General features: G+C 47.5%; 1 protein-coding gene across 5 annotated transcripts in view; it reads right to left on the bottom strand.

Moving 5' to 3' along the window:
- The window catches only part of BOC (BOC cell adhesion associated, oncogene regulated), a 67,555-nt gene extending 43,486 nt beyond the window's left edge, over nucleotides 1–24,069 (bottom strand). For 2 of the 5 annotated variants that reach the window (XM_004761442.3, XM_045088389.1), the window contains exons 1-2: nucleotides 23,578–24,069; nucleotides 19,364–19,455 (exon numbers count right to left, since the gene is read on the bottom strand). The gene's annotated coding sequence lies outside the window, so the exon portion shown is untranslated. Of the gene's footprint in view, nucleotides 1–17,205; nucleotides 17,283–17,847; nucleotides 17,921–19,363; nucleotides 19,456–23,577 lie in introns of all 5 variants that reach the window. The other 3 variants (XM_045088388.1, XM_004761443.3, XM_013060927.2) reach the window with 3 other exon arrangements.
- Between the last annotated feature and the right edge of the window lie 681 nt (nucleotides 24,070–24,750).

Raw genomic sequence — 24,750 nt, 5'->3', positions numbered from 1 at the left:
CCTTTCTGGTTCTTTTCACTCTACTGCTTTAAATAAATTATAGCATAATAACTGATGGATTATTATGCAGACATTAAAATGGTAATTATAAAGATCAGGTAGAAACATGAAAAATATGTAAAAGAGGTTAAGTAAAAAAACATAGATCTCATTTTGTAAAAAGCATGTAAGCAGCTGGCTGAGGCCTAGAAAGGAAACAAAAGCAGCTGACTTGAAAATGTGAAGGAAGGAAGGAGTGATATTTTTCCCCCCTTTTGAGGTTGGTTAAAAACAAACAAGCTAAGGAGCTAATTGACCCACCCTCCACAGCTCCCCAACTGAGTATGATTAAGTAAGGTCCAAACTCCTTCGCACAACCTTCCAGGTCCTTTATAACTGGGCTGCCGTCAACCTTTCCCAGATCTTCCTCCCACAAGCCCTAAAATCCAGGCAAGCTGCATTTTCACACCCTCGCTTCTGCCAGAACCATCTCCCCCTCTCTTTTCATTCCACCAGAGGAACTCTTAAGTACCCTTCAAAGCTTACCTCACGTGACACCGTATGATGCCTCCAGGGACTATTCCTCCTCCCGGTTTCCACAGTGCTCCGCATATCTATTATAACATTTCCACAATAATTTGTGTGTTTGATCACGAGTGTGTCTGTGGTGGGCCTCGGAACTCTATCCTCTGATCCCAGACTGTAAAGTTTCTGAAGCCTAGCTTCTTAACTTCATCTTGGTGACCCTAGCATCTTAAAAAGCCTCGGCACATCACAGGGGCTCAGCTGAGGTTTGCCAAACTGAAGGGTTTTTCAGATAAGAAATAGGAGACGGAGGACTGTTAATCTGGCCCTGGATCTATAAGAGGGATGCACAGAGAAAGATGCAGTTATCAGTGGTGGAACCACAGGGCTTTTCTAGGGGCAAAGGACTTTTAGAACCAAGGCCTTTATTTTTCAAAACCAGATGGTCCTTAGATCAGTGTGGACAGCCCTGGAGGGGAGGGCCAAGTCCCAGGACAGAAGTCAGTACCTCTGTAGAGGCTCCTATGGTTTGGAGCTTCATTCAAGGACCTACTTTGTTTTCTTTCTTATCCCTCTTTCCAAAACAAACACCCTACTATGCTTGAGGCTTCTGGCTTCCTGCAGCCACTGATCGGCAAGGAATCTAATCTAGGAGGATACTGTGGGTAAGTATTAACTGGCCAACATCAATATGACCCTAAGCTTGAGGCCAGCGAGGAAGGAGACAGGCAGCGAGGCACAAGAGAAGGAGAAATAAGAAAGCTGTTGCATCAGAAAGAGAAGGATGGGTTGAGGCCTGAAGAGAAAGCATGAGGAGGGGAGGAAGGAGGAGGGCAGAGAGGCAGGAAAGGCAGCTAAATCTGTTGAACTCTTACTCTTGGCCAAGCCCAGTGCTGAGGGCTTCATGCGCCCAGTCATTTTTAATCTTCACAACCCAGGGAATGTTACTGTCCACATTTTACAGATGGAGAGAGAGGTTATCAAAACTCTTCTCATTGCTTTATCATATGAGGATTTCAGGGGGCAACTCAAATTTTTATTATAGACGTGCTTTTCTGCTAAGTGACAAAGTTGAAACCCAGCGGGATCTGGTACTGAAAAGCCATGAGCCTTGGGTTTAGATAGGAGCTCTGCCACTTCTACCCCTGGTAGAAGGCAGCTTTGGGTACATAACAATCTCTGAGTCTCAGTTTATGCCCTGTGAAAAGGAAAATGGTAATACCTCCTTTGCTGAGCTGCTACAAAGAATTAAAGAGACTGAGTGTGAAAGCAGCCAGGCATACAGCGATCACGAAACAATTTGAGGGGACAGATATCATGGAAGCCATTCCCTGGAGGTCTAATTTCATATAGTGGCACTGCCACCGAGTGGGCTTTTAGATTAATGTAGTTTAAGACTTTGAGATGCTGCATTTTAAGAACTCCGGACATAAGTGATACCATCGTTTTGCTTATTCTTTCTGTGCTATAAAAAACTGAGCAGATTTGTTGTACTACATACACACATGCCTCAGGAGTTCGAGAAATATTATTTGTTGAAAAAAAAAAAAAAGCAGTAATACCTACCTTCTACACAGTGTTTTACAGAACTTCACAATAGCCCTATGGGATAAGAGATTCACAGAGAATGCTACAGTGTTCCCAAGTTTCCAGCAAGATTTGCTTTCTAGCCTCTTATTCTCTACCCAACTGGAGTCCACATTTATATCACTTAAGCTAATAACTGCTCCCCACCACCTCTCCCTCACCCTGTTTATGCCCTCTCTCTGCACTCTCTTGATGATGATAATGACGATAATGGTCATAATTTCTCCATAATGTCTCTACATGTTCAGAGAGAAAGGGGAAAAGATCCCCATCAGACAATAGGTCCTTTGGGACGAGAAGTTATGGAAAAGTGTTTATAGAGAGGAAAGCAATCCCCTGATCCCTTGGACCCCCACTTCCAATCCAGCTCCAGAAAGGAGCTCACCTTGTCAGTGAATGCACAAAGCTACAACAAAGCCACCTGCTCCTATCTACCTACCTGTTTCTAATTACAGCCCAGGGCCAGGGCTATATCCGTACAAGTAAATAATGAAGTAAAATGGTAACATAGTGACTAGAGAGGAAACAGAAGCATCCACTCTCAAAACCTTCTCATGCTCACGGTTGACAAGAGCCCACGTAAAAGGAATTCATTAAAGTCTGGGTAGACAGCACAAACAGGGTATATAAACAACCCTGTCCTAGGGCCTGAACAGCACTTACAGTAGATTTTAACAGCTTAATGTCCTATCTCCTAAGACAAAGGGAAAATCATCCTGTTTAAGTGATCAGTGGGTAAACACAAGCCTTACTACCTGTCCTAAGCAGGCTCAGGGAAGGCTGGGACTTGGTTCTATCTGAAAGTAGCCACTGAAAGCAATGGAGGCCTGAGAAGATAGGAAATACAGCAGGAGTACACTGGAGAGCAAGCTCTGCTCAGTCTGCAGCGTATACAGAACCACAGAAATAGCTTCTTCCCCAGTCCTCTGGAAAGAGAACAGGATCTGTCTCAGATGCACAGTAAGACAAAAGAGGTCTCTCTGCTTAGTTTTCATGCTGACAAGAGCAGGGAATATAGCTGGCAACCCCAAGTTCAGGATGAGAAGTCCAGGTTCCTGGGGCAGGCTTGGGGAAAAGTCAGGTCAGTTCAGCAAACCCACACTGGGTACCCACTAGGTGCCACACATTGACGGAGCGTACAAGCAGCCTCCCATCCTTAAACAACTTGGAACCTAGTTGACTTTTAGCTTTGACAATATCTTTCTACTATACCAAAATTAAAATGCATCATGGCCTTAGGCAAAGATCAATGATAAACCACTGATTTTACTAAGTACAGGCAAGGAACCAGACCCACGAACAAAGGCATTAGGGACTGAGAAAAGAAATGTGTCACACACTTAAGTGTGCACATGCACACACACACACACTCAGGCCCTGCTCAGCACAGAAGATCAGTCCTCCAATGTAGTGCCTGTCATGAGTCCTAAAAGAGTTCCCCTTTCTATTGTCCAAGTTCATTCCCAACATAGTTCTAGAATATTAAAGTAAGATCAATTAAAATAGGAAAGATCAATTAAGGTAGGAAAGAGGCTTGAAGCTAATAAGGAGGCCAATGAGTATCTCTTAAGCCTCAGCTTTGTCACTGTCACATCTCACACTATATCATAACTTGTTTACAAGTCTCTCTTCTGGACATATAGTAGGTACTCAATGAATCTTTGCTAAGCTGTAAAGACCTACTTCAAGATCATTTCCAAGGTCTTTTCCTCTTTGGTCCTTGGAGTTTGGCTCTGATGAATCCCCAAGGGTGCTCTCGCTGCGAAGTTGAGCTTGCTTGAATTGAGGAAGGTTGTGCTTGAGTGTCTGATACCCCTGTTCCTATCCCCCACCAGGATGTGGTTCTTATTCAGTGGGGAAGGCAGGCCAGACAAGCACGAGGTGAGTAGGAGTGGGCTTGCCAAAGAGGAGGTGGAGAAGAAAATGTGAGGAGAAGTAGCACACGAGGAAACTCTCTTCTGTTCAAGGCATGTCCCTGGCACCTGCTGTGTATCAGGCAGTGGTTGGGAATCCAGCTCTTGTTCCCCTAGAGTCCCGCACTTCCCCTATGCAAGTACCAACACACTACTTTCCATCTGCCTGGCTACTGGATGGAGGCTTCAGGGATCAGGAATGGTAAAGAAATTCACAAGGGCATCATCAGCATCCAAAATAGTTCTAGGTATTCAGCAAAGTGCTGAGTGACCCAATGGCAACCTGAGACACAAAAGGTGAAAATGGCAGAGATAAGAAAGAACTGTTGTCATCTAGTCAAGGAGGGAGCTCTTCCTTAGAACCTGGGCATTTAGGAAGCTCTAGGGGTTGAAAAGACTTTGATTTACTTTGTTAGGTGACATAATCACCACCAACTCCAATTAAGTGTCACCTGCAATCATTTTCTGTGCCTCTTCCTCCTGATGATTAAGCAGACAATGGCACCAGGCCCACATCCACACCCTCCACAGGACTGGCAGCCAGTCAGGTTCTGTGACCCAGAATGAATAACAATCAGGTGGCTGCTTCACGGTTGATCTAGTTTTAGGGCTGATTCAAGCAAATGCTAGGCAAAATCAACCCCAATCACCAGACACCAACACACCCCACCCCTAACACACACACCCCTAACATGCATGCTGGCAGAAAATCTGGAAGTGTGCACATGAAAAACTAAGCCTTGGGATCAAGCTGCTGAAGTCAGGTCCAAGACCAGCAATCAGAAGCTAGCACTCTTTGGTTGACTGCACTTTGACAAGAACAAGGTCTACTCCCAGACCTTCCTGCAAGCCAGAAAGACTTACCCTGAACTTCGAAGGAACCACTTTGATGTAGGACAATAAAATATCACACACAGGGATGTTGAAGAAAAAACAAATTACCTTAGTAAACCATCTAGCATAATGACCTGTACAAAGTAGTTGCTTAATACATGATAGCAACTTATGAAATTTGAATAATTCCCTTTAGGGTTACTTTTGGGAATACTTCCACTACTCTGATCTTTGTTGCAGATTTATCCCTAGTATTTCAACAAAAGAGGGCTAAGAGTAGGTAGTATCTCAGGCGCCGGACACCCCCACCTGCGCTCTCCACGCACATGCTCTCACAGCCTCTCGGATGGAACCGCACTCACACACGTGTGTGTACACATGGTCCTCACACAGCAAACACCGCCAGCTCCAGATGGTAAGGACTATGACAGTTTACTTTCTTTCCCATCTGACCTCATACAAACCCACTTTCTTAACCACCTCCCTGACCCCCAAATATACACATTTAGTCCGCAGCCCACCCCCACTCTTTCTCGATTACAAAGCTCTTTTAAGCCACCTAAAACTTAAAATAAATACCAATTTGAAGAACTGAAGCATGCCCCAGTCCATCTGTCTGTCAGTCCCTGCCTTCTGCTGGAAGCCACCGACCCCATCTCCCATCAGTTCTCCCAACTTGTAAAGCATAGTGGCCTTGGTGCAGGTCTGGCACACACAGAGAAAATAAACACATGGAGTCTTGCCAGCTGGGTCAGGCATCACTATTTATAGCAGGAGCAAGCATGGGGAATTGGAGAAGCCTTGTGAAGGGTCAGGGGCAGCGGGGGTGGGGATAATTCTAGCCTGCTGTTCAAGGCTCCACCAGCTGCAGAGAGGATCCCTTGCTGAAGCTCTGCCATTCCCAGGTGCAAGCCATCCTGATGTGACTAATGCCATCACAGCACAGGAGGGAAAGCCAACGTCTCTGAAGGCAGAGAGCTTGCTAGCTTGTTCACTCCTGTATCCCCACCAGTGATCACAGTGCTTAGCACACGGTAGGAGCACAGGAAGGATTTGCTGATTAAATGAAGGGAGGAGCTCTTTTCTTCCCGCCTACCCCACAAGATTACGCCACAAGATTACAGATGGCAGAGAGAAATAGGTGGAGGAGAGGTTAGAGAAGAGTGCCTAAAATGGCCTTCGAAAAATCTACTGGATGTAAATATGTGATGGCAAAAATAATGTAGGGAAATGCTTAAGAAAAACTAATTAGGTTTTTGTTTTGTTTTGTTTTTACTGCAGGCCTTTTCAGAGCCTTTAATATGCTGTTATGCACCTTGAATCACCAAGAGGTGGAAAGAGTATGCACTGAAGTCTGAACTTAACCACAGACCTGGACTTATGTAGCCACAGGACTGAACTTATTTGACCACACTACTCTTTTTTCTCAGAGTACCATTAGTGAGGAAAATTTCATCAAATACACTTTGGGAAATGGTGGCCTAAGAGGTTCCTGGAGAATATCCCAAAAGCAACTTGTAAAACAGCATGATTCCATTTTTGTGATTTAAAAAATTGCATATGATATGTGCCATATAGTTATTCAGAGGTCATGAGACACTTAAGTGTTAACTTTTATCTCTGAAGATTAGGGGATTTGTACTTTTTACATTAAATGCTTTAGAAATATTCAAAGTGGTTAGCTATGTAATTATAATTTTTGTTATTAAAAAGACAAATTTGGAAAAAAAAAAAAAGCTACCTCCAAATAGTGTTTCATCACTGTTATTTTGTCTTCCCATAGACCTGAGGACTTCATTTCCCAACAACCCACTGGGCCATTACAAGGCTGCTCTTTGCTCCGTTATCATATCCGAAGAGGTATCTGTGTCCATTCTCTAACATTCAACAACTCTGGCTTATAAGGAACACCTTCCCTAATTCCAGGATCTGCTGCTTCCATACAATATGAACAAATGTTATCGAAAAAAATGTAAACCCATTTAATATTCTGTTAACCTTTACAAGTCTGAAATTACTTTGTCTAGTAAATTGTAATAAAATATCCATCAAGAAGTTAGTTTGCTGAAATTATCATGTTGGGCATATTAACATTTAAAGACTGCCTTTTTCCTCCTCAAGTACAAATTTCCTAATGTAACTGATTTGTAAATGTAATTAAAAGTCATCAAGACTTAATAAATATAACATACCAGGTTTTGTTGCAATATGTGATTAAGGCATATCTTTGGAATTAGAAGAAAAATCATCAATCTTAGAATAAATCAAAGAAAAGTATTTGACCTTATGTTGAGTTACTGTGTGTGAGACAATGTACATGCACTATCTTGTCTAACCTCTAAGCAACTCTATGAAGTAGGTGGTACTGTCATCCCCGTTTTACAGATGCAGCAGTTGAGGCTCAGAGAGATTAAGCATCTTGCTTAAGAATAAAGCATTTTCTTAAAGCTTCTCTCACATTTCCTCAGATATTCTCTGGACTTTCAGATTCAGTTTTCTCCTGTTCACACAGAAATAAAGATCCAAGGGGGGGGGCACCACTGCATAGAATGCCTACTCTGGGGGCCACGATGGCCTCCACCACAGAAAAGGAGATTCAAACAGTTCTTCCAGCCACAGTAACCCTTGCCAGACTGGGGCCATCATCACTACTTCTGGGGACTGGGAGGTGACCAGAAGACAAGTTCTTCGAGCACATGCACATCTTAGTGTTTGCAGATCAACACATGAGTCCCTTAACAAAGGCAGAGCAGTCTGTCTAGCAGCTCACAGACCCCCTGGAAGGGGGACAGGTGTTGACCGGCAAGACTCCCACAGCCACTTGACACCATACTGGACCAGAGGGCTTCGGCTCCACAGGAACTGTCTCTTCCATGTCCCGAAGGGTTAATAGCTTAGCCTCTGGCTTCCAGCCTCCCCCAAAGCAGTCCTATTTCAGTTTGGTCCTTACCCCGGGGAGGAGACAGCTCCCCACCCCTTAGAAATTCCGTCCCCACCCCAACCCCTCCCCCTCCACGGCCCGCCCACTCCAGGAATGAAGCTGCTGCTGCCCAACATATACCCAGACTGGTTTCATCTCCTTCCAAATCCATTTTGTGTCTTAACTTCTGCCAAGAATAAAAATTAAAACACTAACACACACATCATGCTTGTATGGGAGGGGAGGACAGGGCTGGAAGTTTAAACTGAAAAAGATCAGGAAGGGAGTGGGCGGGGCAGGTCGCTGATGAAAGTCAGGGCTTGGAGACTTTGGCTGGGGTCTCTTGTGGGCCTTGGCCCACCCTGCCTGAGGCCCCTGCTGGCTACACCCAGGGTTGGACCTGAGGGGGAAGTGTTTGCAGCATCTGCCCTCATGCTCCTCCAACACCCCATTTCATATCCTTTAACATCCCCAGCCCTGCCCAGAGGGGCACAGAGAGGCGGAGCTGCTCAGCACTGCAAAGGCTGGAAGTGGACTCCCCTCCCCACACTTGAAGGAGCCCTGTTCCTTGCCAACGCCACAATGAATAAAATAGCACTTGGAATGACACGCAGGCCTGGTGGTGCAGGCAGCTTGTGGGCTGTCTGTGGCCACCCAGAGGAATGGGTCTGGGGCTGGAGCCTCATTCTCAAAGCCTGCTCTGCCACACCCACAGCCTGCAGGCTCCAGAATCTGGGGGCCAGGCAGCGCTGCTACAATCCTTTTCCTCTCTTTCTAGGCAGAAGCAGGAGCCCCTTCACTCTAGAATGATGAAGGCTAACCCTTTACACAATCAGGGTCCCCCAGGGTTCAAATAATCACCCCCTACCCAACTCTGAATCCCACCATCTTCCTACTTTGGGTGAACTGCTCCCCAAATGGTGAACTACGCGCTCACATGACTTGCATCTATCCAGATGGAACCCACCGTCTCATGGAATCACTTGCCTTATAAGTCAATCAATGCTTACTGAACACCTACTCAATACTAAGTCTTCAGAATCCAAAGACAAAGTTCAAGCTTTCTCTAAGAGCTCAGCATCTGGGGGGTAACACAGAAACATCTCGAGTGGGAATCAAACTCGAGTGCCCCAGGCTGGTGTTCTTTCCTTTCTATGCCACTGTGAGAAGGGCAGGGAGATAGGATCACACACGTCTTTTGGAAAGAGCAACCTTGTGGCATCCACCCTTGCCCCATCTGGCACACAGATAGTAATGAAAACAAACCAATATTAAAAAACAAAACAAAACAAAAAAACACTTTGTCCTGATAACTGTTAAATCTGGGTGATGCGTAGATGGCATTCATGATACTATTCTTTCTGCTTCTCTGTGTTAGAGATTTTAAACAAACAAATAATAAAACTTTTTTTTTCAAAGGACAACTGGAACATCTCAAACCTTCCCAATACCACACTAACTCCCAGGAAACCCCCTACTGCCACCCACCCACCTACTCAATGTCTTCTCAGTTCAGCAGGTTTCAGTGAGTACCCAGGTTTTGGTGGGGAAGGGGCTGTTTGACCTTGAAAAGCTCCCCGTTATTGGGCCAGAGAGGCAGTTCCATCTCTGAAAGGGGACTGCTGGCCACAACCAGAGAAGACCTAGAGAGCCTATCTTGTGCAAGGACCCAGAGCAAGTGGGCTATACCCATAACCTCTGTTTCCTTTCTGGGGTTTCTCGGTCTAGGATGGGCCTTCCCCAGGACCCTGAGCATATCTCACCAACAATGTGCTCCCAGCTTCACTGGCCAGCTTTCCTCTACTACAGAATCAACCAAGTGCAGACCTTGAGGCCCAGCTCAAAGACCATTAAGAAAACTGGCTTGGACTTCCAAATCTATCCCTTTTCTCTTGGCCTCCATGTCTCTACTGTAAAATTCCCGACAACACCATAACTGACAAAACTCTTTTTAAATAGCCAAATGCTCCAAGAAGACTGTCTTAGGAAAGAATTCTAAGTCAGCAGTTTATCTCAAGTCAGAGCAATAATGATGACAACGGTGATAATGGTGAGTGTCTAGCACCTTCTCAGACCGAGCACTTCTTTAATGAGAGAATGTAGATGAGGCCATTCAGTGTGAAACAACCTCTGGTCTGGATTTCAGAGATATTCACAATCCATGCCAGAAGTGTCTTCTGGGCAGCAGGCACAGTGCTGAATGATCTGTTGGCTGATGAACGGAAAGGCCACTATTTGATGGTCTGGGACATGTTTAGGGGCCTATGCCTGATGGAGCACGAACAGCACTGCTCTCAAGCAAGGCTCACTGCTGGCTATTTGGAAAGAAATCGTAAGTGACTCAAGAGAGGCAGTCTGCGAGCATCATGAGTCTCAAAGGGTGGCATTCTTCACACTAGGAAGACAGGTCAGAACCACCATCCTTGGGCAGGGAAAGATACCCCATCTTGGCTGAGATGTAAAGAAACAAGGTCTCTCTGCCTTTCCCCCCATGCAGACCAAGGGTGTTAGTATGGGCATTTTTGTTAATTTCCTGTATGTGTGTGGGGGGGGGGGGTAAAGGGAGTGGGGAAGATGGGGTGAGGGGGGTGGAATTCTGCCTGCCTAGGATTCCATCTTAATTGAGTATGCTGTTCCTTTTTACTTTCTGACTTTGAAAGCACATAGACCTTAGCTAATAAGGAGTTTCCTTGTTCTGCTACCATGGAAGCTAGCTTTTTCTAAAGAGGGGAATAGAGTGGCAGTGGGTGAAATTTGGACCCTGCCTTGATTACTGCATTCTGTTCTGAAAAGTACTAGAGTATACCCAGACTGCACCCAAAGACTTCCTTCCACCAACACTCGCTGAAGCTCCCAAATCAAGCAAGGCCTGTGCTGTGCCTCCCAGAGCATACCGTAGTAATAGGCAACCATATCTTGGGAGGTCCTGGCATGATCCCCAACAGAATGCCACTCTTTATGTTAAAGTTGATTTAAAAAAAAATACATTGCATTTATAAATTTATATTTTAGTAAATATAAAGGCTATTTACAAAATTTTAGTAAATATAAAGGCTATTTACAAAATCACTCTTTCTGAGATTTCTTCTGCACATTGACCAGTAGGGGGAAAGAAAACACCCAAAAGCTTTGCCAGATGTGTAGGTACACTCTACCTGGCATATACCTACAGGAGCTGGTCTGGGATTCTCTCTCAGGACTCTCACTGTACCTCCTGTGGGGACAGAATGTGAGGAGGGAGACAGGGGTGCAGGCTGGATTTGGTAAGGAACATGGAGCCCACATTCACATGATTCAGCAGTTTTCTGTTGTTTGCCTCTTTGGGCAAACTGCAGCAAGGGCCCAGGCTTCCCCTGTGTTGAGGGTCAGTAATCATTGTCACAGCCTCCTAGGCTCTAAAACTAGAGTCAGGATGACAGGGGACCAGGAGGCTACACCGATTCCATACCTAACCACAAAGTCAAGGACAACTTGCCTGGAGAGAATGTCCTCTGAAGAGCTTGAAGAAGTGCTCACAATCTTAGTGACAAACCTGGGACAGGTACTATTCGTCTCCACTTGCAGTGGGGATAACTAGCCAGAGCCAATGTATGGGGTCCTTTAAAGAGTCACTGAACAGGATACAGCTTGGATTGTGGACTGGGTGAGGAAAGAAAACTGGAGGAGGAGGGGGTAGGGACTTGAACCATCAGCATGGAATTTCCACAGTCCAAAAGCTGACTTCCCAAGGGGGCCAAAGGGTCTTCGTCCTCCTTCACACTAAATTCTGACACACCTGCCAGCGTCCTTCAGGGTGCAAAGGTACCAGCTGGCCTCAGCTCTGTGTTTATTCCAAACAGGAAGCAATGGAACCTGGGATCTGAATTTCAGTTCCTGTTCCTCAGGATTGCAGCTCTCTGCACCTTGTACACCCCTCTTCCTCAGCCGCTAGAACTTCTCAGCCTGGTTCAACCAGATGACCCACAGGACCCTATTGGCCAGCACCTCCCTTCCCCTAGCTGGGGCCTGGGTTTGAGAAGCTCCCTCCTCCAGCTTCCCTTAGAACCTCCTTACTCCCTCAGAGTACCTCCCTGTTCAGAGTGATTGGTGAGTGCCCTGAACACTGAGGTTCCTACCTCCGGCTCCCAAGAAATCCTGGCTTACAAGGCTAACTCAGGAAAGAAGCCCCTCTGGGCAAGGAAAATGTTCTCCGTCTTTCTGGCCCCTATTGGTCTTCCTCCCAAATGACCACAAAACAAGCCTCAGTGCTCACTCTCAGGTCTCAGCACAGACGCCACTGGGACCTGGACGGAGCTAACAGCAAGGATGGTAGAGGCCAGGGCCACGTGGCTGGCCAGCGGATGTGGGTGTGAAGGAGTGCTGCCTGCCTGGGGGAAGCTCACGTCCCCACCCTCCTCCCTAGTTCCAAAGCAAGTAAAACAAACTACTGAGGAGGAAGACAAACAGCTCCATGTGCTCCTCCTGTCTCTAGTTAAGAATGGGATGGGAAGGTCTACACAGCTGGTACTTCCAGATGTGGAACCAAAACACAGGCAGCTCCTGACAGTTTACCAGCCTGGGCTAAACTCCAGTAGCACCAGGGCCAGGCATGTTCACTAGGAGACGATGAAGGCAGAGGACCGGTGGGCTCTGGTCAAGTGCGTTTCAGCACAGGGCTTTTACTCCAGATGGATGTGGGCATGTGGGGGAGGGGAAGGGGTGGGGACAGAAGGCCATATTTAAAACTGGAGAGGACGGCCAAGTAAAAGAAGCCGACCCAGAAACACTATATACTGTGTGATTCCAACTATAGGACAGTCTGGAAAAGACAAAACCATGAAGACAGTAAAAAAAGAGCACTGGTTGCTAGGAATTGGGGGAGGGGAAGAGAGAGGGCCTAATAAGTGGAGCACAGGGGATGTTTAGGCAGTGAAACTATTATTCCGTATGACACTGCAATGGTGAATAGTTGTTATTATGCATTTGTCAAAACCCGTAGAGTGTGTAATACAAATAGTCAACATTAACCATGCACTCTAGTTAATAACAATGTATCTATATTGGCTTAACAACTGTACAATTGTAACAAATGTACTGCACCAACATCTGGATAATATGGGGAGAAGAGGCCTGAGGTCAAGGGTAATACAGTGGCAACACTATATTTTTTACTTAACTTTTTTCTGTAAACTTCAATCTGCAAGAAAAAAAAAAACTATTCATTTTTAAGAGTTAAAACAAACAAAAAGACTGAAGGAGTAAAGCTCAGGCCTTCAGCTCCCTGAGATGCTATAGAGGTTGGGTCTGGGGATCTCGGTAGTTTAATTTCTCAGGCACATTTGTTGTCAGCACAAGACCTCCTGGGATCTTTATCCCTATTTTTATTCTTCCTCAGCTTCTAAATCTAGAAGCAAGTCAGAAGTGACTGAGATTGCAATATGAAGTCAGATCTGTCCCCCACTGGGCAGATATCCAATCATGCTGTCCCTTGCACACAGCTGTCAGCTCTCCAGCAGCAGAGAGCATCTCTGTGGCCTGCGTGCCTAGCATGGGGCCTGACCCCCTGGCTCCCAAGGCCCTCATGTATGTGGGGAACTGAACTATTCTTGAATGCATCACGTTCCTCATGTCCCCGGCCTGTGGTTCCAAACTCAATTCAACAGAGCTCCAATTCAGCTCAGGCCCCTGTGATACTGGAAGGGACAGCAAAATGGACTGTCCAGGCACACTCGGGAAATCCCAGGTGAGCATTTAGTCTGTGGAACTCGGTGGAATGAGAGAAGGTGCTGGGCTTCTCTTCTTCTCCTAGCTGGGCTTAGCTCAGTGCCGGACATAAAGTACACGCTCCACAAATTCCTCTGAAGTGAATGATGAGGAAGGGCTAGAGGGGGCATCCGTTCTTATGCTCCCCTTACAGGTGGAACACCGGGCGCACCGATGGACCATTCTGAATACAGTCACCTTGAGAAAGAAAGAAGACCTGGGCTATTTCTGTCGTGGCCTAGCACACAGCTCCCTGGCATTTCTGAAACAGACACTCAAATATTATTAGAATTCTCCACACCAGTCTCTCATGTACATCCAAATACATATGCCCAGAACGCATTTTTCTTCTATAAATCCGTATGTAATTATTTGATTTTTGTTTAAAACTTAATATTATTATATCTCTTTCAAAATTCAGACAAGCCCTGCAGACTACTGGGGTGGGCGGGGGGGGAATGAACAGCAGTTACATATCAGAATCTAATCCAGGTACGGGAAAGTCGGGGAGGAAAAAAAAAAAAAAATCCCTGGTCTCATGGATCTTCCATTCTGGAGGAGAAGCAGGCAGGAAGCAAATAGACAAACAGATGGATACCTGCCAGCAGGTGAGAACTTTGAGGGAAAATAAATTGGGCTGAAGGGAGAGAGAATGATGAATTAATAAAGGGCAGCTAGGTCCAGGTTAGAGGCAGAAGGCAAAGAAGTTGCTCATCGAGTGGGAGGAGCAGTAAGGAGGCCAGGGTGGCGGTGGGGGGTGGGGGGGAGGTGAGGGGAGAGCTTCAAGGGGTGGGGCTGAGCACACGGAAGGCTTTAGAATTGTCTCTGAATTCAACAGGACCCCCTGGAGAGTTCTGAGCAGAGAAGTGACCTACTCTGGCTTCTCTGTTGGAAGTTGAAACTGACTTCTCTGTGTGGCCAGATTTAGGGGCAGGGAAGTCAGGGGAGTGGGGGTGGAAGCAGGTAGAACCTTGAGAAAGCTACTGTGCTAGTCCCGTAGTTTGACAGTCTGGGTAAGAAGGGGTAAAAGACCTGGGTGGCAAGAAGTTGCAGGATTCTGGATACATTTTAAAGGTAAAGCCACTATTTGTCAATTTAAAGTGGACTGTGAGAGAACATGCAAAGTTAAAGAGGATAGCAAGTTTTCGGCCTCGCAGGTAAAATGGAATGGTGTACTGGAAAGAAGCAGAGGAGGAGGCTGGGTGGGAATTCTCTTCCTAGTGAACAGGTCTGAGGACACCTTGTGGGCACCTAAGGGTACACTGGGCAGGGTTTTATCCCACTGTGGGATCTTCTCTGTCCCCATCTGCTCACTCCTTTATCCCTGTAGAGCCTTGAGCAGGGGTTCCCGTGGCACAGTCTTCCCCCCAGCCCTCCTTCCAGCTGCTCAATCCATCAGTAATCCTCACTTCCCACTGCTCCTCTTTCCTCTCCTTTCCTCCCGAAAGCTGCCTTCCACTGGCGCTCATGATGTGCTTCATAAATGCATTATATGCCATTTCTTGCTTCTCTTTACAACAACCTTAAGAAATTGGGGTTTCAGAGTCTAGGAAACTAGCCCATGGTCATAAACATAGCAATTGGCAAGGCCAGGATGCAAGTCCAGGCCTTTCCGGTTCCAAAGCCCACACTTAACCAGTATGCCACACAATCTCCAACCTGGACGTGGCCCTAGAAATACTGCTTCCTCCTGAACAACCTTCTAATAAGAGTCATTCCAGATTCTGTCTTCTCAGAGGGGTCACTCCAGACACTCCCCTACACACCTCTGTTCTTCCTCCCTCAGGAAGAATGTTAGCCAGGATCCCCTTGCCATAAGATCTTTTCCTCTCCCGACTCCCGCCAGACCCTGAGACCCTCCCTCCCCCACTGCCTCTTTTCTCAACGGGGAGAAAGACAGCTTGTCTGGAGCTTGGGAAGGGTTTCTGGTGATAGGATGAGCTGCCTCTAGTCCAGGCCCCTGCCCTCAGAAAACACAGATACAACGCAGGAAGCAGGTGCAGCGCATATGGCCATGCTCTGACCTCTAGCCAGTTCTCTAGCAGGTCTTACTTCCTAACTCATCCTAGCAGGCAAGATGCCAGAGAACTTGGGTTTCTGATGAGAGCAGACATTCTGAATCAAAAGCGTTCTCTTATGCGATCTTTCTGCATCCTAACAGTGCTCTGAAAGGCAGCTTTGTGGGGATGGGGAAACAAAGGCTCAGAGTTTCTGTGACTCCTCTCAGTTACCCAGCTGGTTGGTCACATAACTGTTGCTTAAACCCAAATGTCCTGTGTGATTCGCTGCCAAAAAGCAGAACCCCCTGGCTTCAGGCTGTCCATGTCTGTTAAAGGAAAAACAAGGAATTCAGGGCAGCTATGCATCCTCCATAGCCAAGTCTTCACCCCTGCCCTCAGCCGGGAGGTAGAAGGTTGTTGTGCAGAATCCTTCCTGCCAACTGTCCTGTGAGTATCTGCCTGCAAGGTACTGTCTCCTGTCAGTTACCTGCCTGTCAAAGCTCCTACCTCCTTCCCCGGGCTATCTTTCTGTACAAGCTGCCACTTCTCCTAACCAGGAAAAGAATCTGCTGGGCCAAGCACCTTCTCCCCCTCTCCCCGCTGAGGGCACAGAGGACCTGCTTGATCAGACTTGCAGAAACTTGAGGAGCAAGTGGATTCAGCTGGCATCTACAGTGGACGCAAAGACTCAGACAGCCAATGCAGATAATGGGGGAGGGGGGATGGCAGAGGCAGGAGACATGTTCTGAGATAAGACCCACGTGGAGGCTGTTCTCACAACTGTCTATGAAGTCCAGTACAAGCATGTCACAAAGCTTGGCTTCCCTTGTGCTGCTGCTGCACTGGACGAAATCTTCCAGCTATGGTCCCAGTTTTTTAGTTCATGTCTCTTCAGGCAAGCTTCCTAAAGGCCCCCACCAGCCCCTTACACTTGTTAGTTGCAAAAGAATAGCAGGAGAGATTGTCTGGACATTTTTTTCCTGCAAAGCCTGAGTTTTGGAGTCAGCAGTCTTTCGATGAAATCTTGGCTCCACCACTTAGTGGTTGTGAACACAGAACAAGTCACTACAATTCTTTAAGCCCTGGCCCCTCATCTGCAGAACCGGATCATACTGCCCGTCTCCACAGGACTGTGGAGGGGTGCGTGGGGAGTGCAGGGGTAGTACCTATAAGCTTAGCAGAGGGCCCGGCACACGGTCGGTGCTCATTAAGTGACAGGTAACATTCTGCATGTCACCGTAAGGACAGAAGAGGCTGGAGGAACTGCCTCGTTGGCACCAGGAATGGGGTGAGAAGAGTAATTCTCCCTTCCCATGGAAAAGGGTGTCTGCCTTTCCTGTGCCTCACCCTCCTGAGGGAGCCTCACCACATAAACACAAGGCTCTGTCTATAAAATCAGAGGAACAAAAATGAACCCCTTCACAATACTGCCCTCAGCAACCTGTTCCATTTTTTTTTCACCAGCACTCAAGACCCTTGTGGTGTTTCAGTGACAGGGGATTGGCTGCCAACCTTCTTGTTCCCCTTTGGGTAGGAGAGCTGAGTTACCCCACCCCTCCTCTCTCCCATTGTCAAAGACCACCCAGTGAAACTTGCTGGCAAGCTGCCACAGTCCAGACGGGCGAGAGCCAGGCCTAAACACCCAGTCTCGAACTCTGCAACACAAGGCTATAGAACGAGGAGCACCTGACCATGGGGCTTTCACCTGGAGCAGACGCAGCCTTCAAGACGGCAGACCACCAGTGGCGTCAAGGAAGGGTTGCAGGTGATTACTCGGAAGGCCTGTACATTGGAAGAGTTATTAGACTCTAACTCTTGGCTGTAACACAGTAGGTTTTTATGTAACTTGTTCACTACAAAACATCCATTCATAATGAGAGGTAAACAGTCATGAATTTCCATTGCTTTCTGTGGTCTCCCTGTGCTGACTGGCTGCGTTTTGAAATCACCCTCACGTGGACACAGGTACATAAAAAGGAAGAACAAGCAGAACATCACTGAGGGATGATAGTCATTAAAGGCAGAAAGAGAGTCAAGGGGCAGGGATGATCTGTGAAATAATTAAGAGCAGTCTCTGCTTTCATAGAAAAGTAATAAAGCCAGAACCCCCCAATTTTCCCCTCCAATTAACTGTGACCCATACCTAATAAAGCTGCTGTGATTGTAATGTTAGGTAAACTCAGACTAGTAAAGGCACCTGGCTAGGACTACCCTGGAAAAATACTGGCAGGGCCGGGGAGGTGGGGGAGCATCCTACTCCAGAATCCATTTCCAGCCCTACCTGGGGGTGGGGGTTGGGGGGCTTATCTCCTAGGTCAGCCAGCTCTGCAGGCCCTCTTACTCTTACCTGTAGCTCCCATAATGTGCGACAGGATGTTCCCTCACTGGCTACTCTGGAAAGGATTTCAGAGTTAGCAAACCTGGTGCAAACAGTAGAACAAAGGGCAAATGAAACTGAAAGGTAAAAAGCTGAATTCAGGCATGCTGTTTCTAAACTTCTCAGCTGAAATCTGACATGGATGAGAAAGAAAAAAAAAAAAAAATCACACATCCCCCACCCACTGGCCTCCCAATGACAGCTATTGAGTTACTGGTTTTAGAATCATAAGTAAGACTCAAATTTCTGAGGTTCTGTATTCAATGCAGAACTTTCACTTTTTAAAATTAACAAAAGTACTCTGAACTTGCAATCTCCTATCTCAAGAACACTTGAGCCTATCATCTGCTGAAGAAAAGTAAGTTTTCAGGGAGAAAATCATGAACATGTACAGGCAGAAGCCAAAGAACAGTTGAGTCCTGCCAGTCCTATCTCTGCCTTTAAGACTTAGTCTGCGATACTGACTCTCCTCCCTCAAGAAGCCTTTCTTAATTGACCCTGTCCAAGTGCTTTAACACTACAGTTTGTTACTGCAGTGTTCCCCTCACTTCAATAATGCAATTCTGGATGGTGTGGGCTCTGGTATTGATCCCAGGCACACAGCAGGTGCCCAATAAAAACTTATTGAAAGGATGAAGGTGCCAGCCTACACATACATCATCAGCCTCATCTTGTCCAATGCGGTCCAAACTCATTTTAGGGAAGAATAAACATTCCTTTGCCATACCTTCTGCTGCTCAGCTCTTATGGAGTTTTTTTTGTTTGTTTTTTTTTTTTTTTTAGTCAACCCTACTCACCCTGGCCATGTTATGTACTTTGTTACTTACCAGGAGAACTAGTTGAGACTTTCCTCAACATTTTCTCTGGCAACCAAGTGAGGCTGACTGTATTATTGGCTCTGATCTCTCGCCTATGATTTCCTCTTACTGCCCAATAATCCTATCCCAAACATCAAAGGCCTTCTTTGAAGATAAGGCCAAATTCACCATTAGGAAAGGAGAAATTATTTCCTAACTTTATTTCAAAAGTTGGGATGACACAGAATCCCTCTGGGTTTTGTGAGATAAACACTGCCCAGTATAGCAAATCACAAGGCATTCGCTGTAATACCACTGACAGAGACATAAACACAGGGCTTTCCTCGCCCAAACCTAAGCAGGATTTTTCTACAGCAGCCTCAGTCTCCAAACTCCATGGTAAATGGTGTGTATCCAACATGTTCAACATGTTGAACAGATCTGCCTCAAGGAAAGGAAGGTTCAAACAGCCAGCCCAGGGGAAGGACGTCACCACTGGCTTTGACTGAAAGAGTGTCTGACCTGAACTAGAATCAATCTCTTTGGCCTAGATCCCACTCAGAGCCAGACCCTTCTAATGCTAAAGGATGAGAAACACTCTCTCCTCAAGAGGCAAGACAAAACATGAAGGGGCGGGGGTAACTGATCCAATAGGGCACTGGTATTAGACTGTGGGCAGAAAACCTCACCTGCTTCTTCTACTTCATTGCTGCTACCCTCAGATGGTGTGAGTGTTGACAAGACTTCATGGGTCATGGGTTCCAGGAAGTTTGTGCTGGGACTGGGAAAAAAGAGAAGTGTCTTATCTTTTGAACAACAAAATAAACAGTTCAGAAGTACTGGCTTTTTATAAAGTGCATTGTTATAAATCATAGTAATTCCTTATTAATCCATTTTATAAATAAGAAAACAGAAAAAGCAGTTTTTCTAAGATCCTAGGCTTCCTTAAATCTCCAGTTACCTGGTCCCTTGTAGAAATGAAATGAGCCAAGGATTAAGGAAAATGATTACACTGAAAAAAGTCTGATCTTATAAACCATTACCTTTGCAACCAACAGCCCATTTTCATCAATATTCACCAAATATCTCTCAAGAAGACATTATTAGCAGGCCTCATACAAAGTAAGGTGGGCTTACAGGAAAGGGGTTTGGAGTGTTAAGGTAGCAAGCAAGGAATGAACCAGGCAAAAATCAAGGGTCAGCTACTAGTTAGGTTTGGGCTGGAGCAGAAGGTTCCTACTAAAGTAGTATTATCACAAGGTAGGACAGAGCCACATGTGAGAGGACTACGGAATTCGGGTTGTAAACTTAGACTGTTTGAAGCTGGGTGGTGACTTGTTTATGGGACTGATGGAGGATGGGTGGTGTGGTGATAGGTAGCCAGTAGGGATTCTAGCCATGCATCAACAGAAGTTGTCAAGGGCATGAAGAAGCCTGGTGGTAGCAGCCATGGAAAAGATGGTATAGATGGAGGAAGGATAAAAGGAAGGGCAGGAATGATGGGGCAAGCTTGGAGAGGGAGGCTAACACAGTGGCAGTGGAGATGCAAGGATCGAGGAGTTTGTCCAGTGGTTTGAGTCAGTGTGAACGGAGCCCTTAGAAGGACTAGGGCTTCAACCTAAGTTCCCAAAACCCCGCCTCAGTGCCCTTTGAGATGGAGCCTCTAAACATTACCTCCAGACTTCTTCCTCCCCTTCTCCACCCATACCAATGCTGACGGCTCCAAGGAAGAAAAGAGCCCTATTTAGGAAGGCTTTTTGTAACCATGGATTTCTAGATTAAAAACACCCACTTCCATTCCCACCCCAAATATTTGATTCGGTCTCATAAACGAGGAAAAATATTACACGTGAAGGTTCCATGTGGGAGCACTCTAAGGATTTATGTTGTTCCCACCAACAGGGAAGTAGGTTGGACCATCTGTTCTTTGTGAGTCTTTGGACAAAAATCTCTAGATGCTTCACTGTTGACTACAAAAACATCACACTTTTATGACAACTATGTGAAAAGCATGTATACACAGGGATGAAGAAAACCAACTTGTGTTACAGTATGGGAATATGGGCCATTTAAAAGAACATTTTAAAATTATTAATAGATGTTTATGCAATGAGTAAAAATTGGGAAAAAAAATTGTGGGGGGGGGGTTTACTTTGGAAAATCACCCTTTAACTAAGAAAGCTTATTCTTCCGGGGCAAGAAAGCTCTCAGTCCAGGGTCTGATGTACTAGAAATGTTTGCTGAACTTTTTTAGACATAAAGTTCTAAATGATAAGGTAAATAGATTTTTTTAATGTAACAAATCACTTTTATTTCCTCTGCCTCTCCAGTTTCCACTCTCTTCCCATTTCTCTTATTTCACCGCCCCCCCCCCCAAGAAAGCAGATTACAAATATATACTATCTTTTGGTGCCAGGTTAATACTTCCTTACTCAAGAGGCCAGAAAGTACTGGTGCATCTGGGTCTTCTTCAGCTTCCTCCCACTTGTTTGAAAAACAGAGAGAAAGCCTGTTATTCGTTAACCCCACTAGTGACTTTGTTGAAATCTGAACCCAGACCCCCTAGGGTCTCATGGAATACTGTGACCACCAGACTCACTTCAAGCTCTTCTTGCTGAAGTCCTGGGGGTCCCTGGGGAGGTCAACTGTGTTATTTAAGGAGTAAAATTCCCTACTCCTTCTTGGAGAATGGAAATCACAGGTAAGTTGCAGAAGAGAGCTGGGAGCCCAAACACTTGAAAGAACATTTCAAAGAATGGAAAATCTCCAAATCCATTTGGAAGATGGAAAAGAACACCCTCTTATCACTAGTAGGCCAACCAATTCACAGTTAAGCAGGGTCCTCTGTCCCCCACCCCTTGCTGTGGTCATGGAACCAGCGATCATGGCCTCTAGCAATCTGTCCGGAGTAAAGCCAATATCTATCTGTGACTTGGGCAATTTCTCCTGAGGAAATGTCTCTCGTAATGTTACTCCTCTCAGATCTCTTGAAAGAGGATGAAAGGGCCAGTGTCTGACATCTCAATCCTCAGATTTCACAGGAATAGACAGCCTCCTGTCTCCTGAAGAGCTAAATTGAGAAATAAAGGGGGCTGGGGGGGGGGGTTGGGTAATGTCCGCAAAGTGGCACAATGTGGCAACTCTTAACTTCTTTCATTTCTACCTCTCACATAAACTCCCTCTAAAACTCATCTGGCAGGAAAATCACAACTCAACTGCTATTTCCACCCTGCCTGTCCCACTGACCCCAAGGTGCTTCAAGATTACCATGGGAACCTTCTGGGTTTCAATTATGAGACCATTAAAAAGTGCCAATTATAAGACCTCAGAAATGTTCCTGGGAAACCTGTTACACACCTCAAAACAGCCAAGCTCTTGCCTCAGATTCACTTAAGTGAAGTTCAGAAAATAGGTCACCCAGATGTAGAGGGGCCCCAGCCCCCACCTCAGTCCAACAAGACCGGGTTATAATATTGTCCATGCTGACCAGGAAGAAATGGAAATTGATTTATTGGCGGTAACCAGAGGGATGAAAAAACCATCACGGAGCTGCGCCGTGCAGGGCCCAGTTGTGGAGTAAATCAAAAACACTTGGGCACTCAAGAATTTTGGAAAATTACATTTATTTAATATCCAACGTTTGCAAAGATCTGAACAACAAAGAACTAGGTGACAAAGGTGACTCCCGCACAGGGTATTTAAAGCCGTTACAAGGGTCTGAAACCAAAGCGTACTTTTCACTCAGTCCACGCAAAGAGGTAACTCTGAGTCAAAAACTTCTTTGAACCCACGGCAACTTGCTAAGAAGGGATGGGGGCGAGGCAGAACACCCCACCACACCCACAGAGTTTAGGATTGCTGGCGTGTGGTTTGGGTATTCTTAGCTCTACTGCCACATCTCTGGAATAACACAACAACCTTTCAAGTCACCCTGTCACTGCCACCCCCATCCCCCCCCAAACAAAACTAAATGGATCCCCAGGGCTCCCTGAAGTCCTCCAAGTCCGCGGCCGCCCTACCTCCCCAAATCCTCCAATCACCCGGAAGAGCTAACTAACCTTTGGTAACCTGCAAGTGAAGCAAGGCCTTTGAAGATCCAGCAGAAAATTCTGCCTGGGCTCCTTGCCCCTCCCTAGGCCCCTTCCCACCTGTTCCAGAGGCTCATTTCCCCCCCTCTCCCAGTTACACAAACAAAAACCTGAAGAACACAACTCCAGGGGGATGCTTCGCGCGGGAACCAACACTCACACACTCCCCCTTGCTGCCGCCCCAACCCCACAAACACCTCTGAACACCCCACTTCAGCCTCGCCCCTTGATCCCCCCCGCCCCCACCCCCACCCCGGGATGTTCTTCAGGGGCTGTTTCGATCCCGGTCGGTTCGGTCCCTCACTTCGGGGCTTTCCCTTTGAGACGCAGGGCGGTAAGTGCCCCCCTTCCCCCGAGAAGCCGGCGGGTGCGGGGCAGCCCCGGGTTCCGCCGACCGCCTGCGGGCTTCCCCGCGCGCCCGGCGCACGGAGCCGGAGCACCGGTGTCAGGCTCCCGGGCAAGTTTCGGAGGCGGTCGGGGCCCTGCTTCCACCAAGCTTCCGGGAACGGCCGGCCAGGCTGCGCCGCAGGGAACCAGACGCGGCGGCCCCGGCCCGGCCGCGGCTCTCCCGCGGCGGATACCCCGGCACCCCGAAGCCCGCCTCGCCCGACTTCTCGTCCCGCGCGCCGCGCGCCTGCCTCGGCCTCAGCCCGCGCCGGAGCCCACGGGCCGAGCGCCCGGACCCGCTCCCGCCGTCCGCTCTCCCGCGGCTTCGCCCGGCCTGCGACCGCCTCCCGCCCTCCCCCTCTCCCCAAAACCAACAGAGAAACACAACTTTTTGTGAAAAGAAAACAAACTTCAGCGACGTGACTCACCTCTGGTGCAGCGGCTCCTGGGCAGGGCTAGCGGGGCCCGAGGGCCGACGCGGTGGGCGCGGAGGGAGCCACACAGCACCGCGCCGCACGGACACGCAACCCGCACCGTGACACTCAGGGACTCACCAAACCGGAGAGCGGCCGGCGCGGGAGCAACAAAGGAGCCCCGGCCCGAGAAGTTGCCGGCCGAGGAGGGAGGGCGCGTGCGGGCGCGTGCGGCTGTGGCGGGCGTGAGTGTGTGTCTGTGCGTGTGCGTGAGCGTGTGTGTGTGTGAGGGTGAGTGTGCGTGCGTGCGCGCCGCGGCTGACACCGGCGGGCCGGGGTTCAGGGTCTCTGCGGCAGGAAGCGGGGGTCGCGGCGGCGGCAGCAGGACAAGGCAGGGCACGCCGCGCGCAGCGCACCCGGTCCCTCCATATGGAAGAAGCTTTTTTGGATGACTGAACTCGCAAACAATTCCTTCTTTTGCTTCTCCTGCTTAGGAGCCTCCCATTACCGCGCGGGGAGGAGGGGGAAGCAGAGGAGGCGGGGAGGAGGGGGAGGAGCAAGATGGAGCAGAGAAAAAGTCTTGGAAAGGAAAGGAAGCTTGGGGGGGAACCCCCCCAAAAACAGTCCCTCAGACTCAGTTTTTCTCCTAATGCCCATTTTCTTTCTATTGCACTCCAGTCCCGCGCTCTTTCCCTAACTTCTCTTTTCCCATACCAAGAGCAATGTCCTCTGCCTTTCTCCCACACCCCTGAACCCTCATTTTCTCTTTAGCTTCACCTCAGACCCTTGCTCTCCAACGTTATCCTTCTCTCTCAGTCACTTCTCCGGGAAACTTTTTCCGACACCCCTCTCTCAATAGTTTTCTTGTTATTCTGCAAACTATTGGCTAAGGCATTAAAACCAAAACTTTGTTATTAAACGTCCCCCCTCCCCAAAGTGGGGCAGCAGTTGTCAAGAAAATGATGAGGAAACCAGTGTCGGGGAAGTCCCAACACCACCTACCCCGACCCACCCGGCGGGTTTGGGAGGGAGGGTTTGCGCGTCTTGCATTGACAGCGCCCTGCCCTGACCTCCATTTATCATCCTGAGATGAGGAAGCAGGAAAAGGATGAGAGGGGGCAGGGACAGGGAGGTAGGATGGCCATAGAGAAGAGTTAGTTACCTCCGGGTGTGCGTGTGTGTTAGAAC

Source organism: Mustela putorius, unplaced genomic scaffold (genome assembly GCF_011764305.1).
Source record: "Mustela putorius furo isolate JIRA1106 unplaced genomic scaffold, ASM1176430v1.1 tig00003834_pilon_pilon_pilon, whole genome shotgun sequence".
NCBI lineage: Eukaryota > Metazoa > Chordata > Mammalia > Carnivora > Mustelidae > Mustela > Mustela putorius.
The sequence above is the reverse complement of the archived record's forward strand: the minus strand, read 5'-3'. Positions and strand labels throughout refer to the sequence as shown.